This window comes from Dipodomys merriami, unplaced genomic scaffold (assembly GCF_024711535.1).
Source record: "Dipodomys merriami isolate MVZ:Mamm:240054 unplaced genomic scaffold, mDipMer1.0.p SCAF_3, whole genome shotgun sequence".
In the NCBI taxonomy this organism is placed as follows: domain Eukaryota; kingdom Metazoa; phylum Chordata; class Mammalia; order Rodentia; family Heteromyidae; genus Dipodomys; species Dipodomys merriami.
In genome coordinates this window covers 83,965,043-83,968,451 of record NW_027204492.1, presented here as the reverse complement: position 1 = coordinate 83,968,451, position 3,409 = coordinate 83,965,043, and the positions used below count along the sequence as shown (strand labels likewise).

General features: G+C 46.6%; 1 pseudogene; it reads right to left on the bottom strand.

Moving 5' to 3' along the window:
* Nucleotides 1-1,529: 1,529 nt before the first annotated feature.
* Nucleotides 1,530-2,746, bottom strand: LOC138839877 (WW domain binding protein 1-like pseudogene; annotated as a pseudogene).
* Between the last annotated feature and the right edge of the window lie 663 nt (nucleotides 2,747-3,409).

The window sequence follows — 3,409 nt, the reverse complement described above, 5'->3', positions numbered from 1 at the left end:
TGAGCGTGGTTGGACAGGGCATATTCATTTTGGCAGCTTGCTTCTTTATGAGTTTTCCTATCATGGCTCTACTGGTTCTCTGAAGCCAAACAATAACAAAAATCTGTGGTCCTGCTGGACGCAGCCCTTGATTCCTTTTCAGGCCCATGGAACTCTATACAGGCTACAGGAAAGTGAGATGTCCCACTCTAACAGGCAAAGGGCAGAAACAGGCCATGAGAACCACAGATAATCAAGATATCTCTTCCTAGTGGTCAGTTTAAAACAAACAACAAGGGTTGGGAAGGTGGCTCAGTGGTAGAGCGCTTGCCTTGCATGCATGAAGCCCTGGGTTCGATTTCTTAGCACCACATAAGCAAAAAGAAAAAAGCCGGAAAGTGGTATTGTGGCTCAAGTGGTAGAGCACTAACCTTGAGCTGAAGAGCTGAGGGACAGCACCCAGGCCCAGAGTTCAGGCCCCATGACCGACAAAACAAAAAAACAACCAGCAAGACCTACTCAGAATCAAAGAGAAAATACAGAGAGCCAGGTTAAGGGGCTGCCTTTCCCAAGACACACAGCTTCTGTAGTCTATCTGTTCACAAAGGACAGAAAGACACAATGGCCCACAGACTTAGGATGCTTGATGAATGAGGTCACCACTCATCTGTGGGCACAGACCAAAGGGCAGAGATGCAGAAAGCTACACCTGTGTCCACCCCAAGTCTAGGGCCTCCTGCTCACAGAAAGCCCAGAGCTACCACCAATCAGGCCTGCCCACATTTTCTTCTGAATCAACTGCAACCAGGCTCTTTGAAGGCATCTTGTCAAGAAGGGAACCTGACCACTGGTAATGTTCTTGTTCCAACTGGATTTTATTTGTTTTTAAAAGAAGTCAAGGGCAGCATAACCTGGATCTGTTCTAGCCAGTAGAACCTATTAGGAAAGGGCTCTTCAAGGATCCACAGTGGTACTCTGAACTTGTCATCTGGGATTTGAGAGCTCAACAATCCACCTGCTAACCTGCCTATCAGCTTTCATCCTTCTACAGGATTAGCTCAATGCCAACTGTACACTCTGACAGCCACAAATGACATTTCTCAAGCCTCTGAGGGCTTCCTTCTTCCTCCAGAGCCAAGATAAACTACCTCTCCTGGACTAAGGTACAGTAAAGTTCTCTTAAACTAAAACCAAGCATAAATCCACTCTATCACCAAGAATCCTCTCAGGGTACAGTCCCAGCCCCCACTCCTTGGAGGCTTTTTAAAACAAACATCTCCCTGACCCAAGCAGGTGGATGAGCTACGATTTGAAAATGAGAAAGGGAATGAGAAAGGGGTATGAGGAATGAGTGACAGAACTCAGCCCTACACAACACTGAGCTTTTGTGGGGTGAAGGTATCCACTTTACAAAATGTTCCTAGAGAGGTAGGAAATGTAGGTGAGGAGGGAAAAACAAACAAAAAGATGACAGAGTGGCTGTATCACTTCTGAAAGTCACTTAATGCTTCTTTTGTAGGTCTTTTCCACCTTTGTGGCTTGCCAAATTCTCAGGTACAGGCAGGGCCTGCTCTAAATGGGGAACTGCTGCTCTGGGAGTTTGGGGAATCATGCTCATTGATGGTGTTCAACAGCAGGTATTCTGCTGGCCATGGTTGGTGGGGGTGCCAGACTCTCAAGCCTCCTCTTCAAAGGGCTTGGCAGAGCCCTTCCTTCTCATAGTTAAGAGGTCACATCTGGCAACTGTCACAGAAGTCCAGAGGATCATCCAGGATTTGCTAAACTCTTTGAGGTCATCATCATGGTAGCCTCGTTGCATGCACACATGTGTGCATGAATGCATGGGTGTGCATGCCCACACACACATACACACAGACACACATACACACAGACACACAGACACACAGACACACAGACACACACACACACACACACACACACACACACACACACACACACACACACACACACCTCAATGCCTGAGGCACCTGTAAAGGGGTTATATCTGCCAGGCATCTTGTCTTTGCTGTCAGTGAGTGTACTACTATGCTCTGAGCTAGAATCTTTTTGTAGCTGGCTCCTTACATTCTGAATCCTCATCCAGGAAGGCTCAGGAGTCCAGTTCCTGAGCTATTGAGCCACTAGGCTCCATTCCTGGGGTTTTATTAGCTGTAGATCAGCTGACATGTCTTTGAAGGCTGAGAATCAGAGGGTCTTGGGGACCTTGTTTTGCTTCTGCTGCACTGAGACAAGGGGCTACTGTGTGCCCCCTGTGAGCTCCAGGTAGGATCTGCCCCTGGGGGGCACACTGAGAAGACAGTGGCTACTGGAGCTGCTGCTGCTGTAGTTGGAAGGCAATGTATGGTGGAGGAGGAGTTGGGAGTCAGTTCATAACTTCCTCATAAGGAGGTAGTAAATAGTTCGGCAAAACCTGAAATAAAATGGCAGCACTGAGTAATTGTGGGCTTCCTGGTAAGCCATCAGTTTGATTTCATGTTCCTGCTGCTGAGCCTGAAGGCAGTGCTTGGTTCAGTGGTGATGGCAGATACAGTAGCAGCTCAAGATGATGATGATGGTCCACACTAGGAAGAACCACTGAAGTTCATAGTAGCAGTTGAAGTACTGGGACTGTCCACAGCTTTGTCTTGTGTCACAGATGTAGCTTTGATTGTTGGTACACACAGGCTTCCTTATCCTGCAGGGGTTCAGACCTAGTTGACAGGGGGCAGAACAGCACCATGCCACCCAGGAGCCATCTCTTCTCCATCCTTCTATGGCCTCTGTTTCTCCACCAAGGCACCTGCCAACTTCTTCCCCTGCCCCCTCTTTTCTTCCCCTGATTTTTTTTTAATATTATTTTATTTTGTTTGAGAACATACTGTACAGAGGGGCTACAATTACATGGGCAGGATAATGCATACATTTCTTAACAAGCATTGCAGCCTCCTCCTTTGTTTACCCTTCACCTCCCTTCCCAGCCTCCCCCCTCCCCCCACCCAATTATACCCCCCTCCTGCCCCCCCACCGACATTGTAAAGCTGTTTTTGACATGACATTTTGTACTTCTCATTGTTGCAACAGGTCCACCTGAATCCTTAAACGACTTGTTTGCCCCCATCTCCTCCACATGTTATACTGACATCAAATATAGTGAAAGCAGGGGTTACACTGTGGGGGAGGGACATACAAAGCAACAAAGAAATAATCTTATAAATGCGTTAGAAACATATGCATGAAAGAAACGAAAACATTAAAATACATATTTAAGGGTTCATTTTCCTAACATCACATTATCTGACCTTTTCTGCTTGACTCATACCTATACTAGATATTGCAAATAAGGGAAACCATGGGACCTATGCTTCTTTGGGCCTGGCTTACTTCACTTAATATAATTTTTTCCAAACCTTTCCATTTCCTAACAAATGGG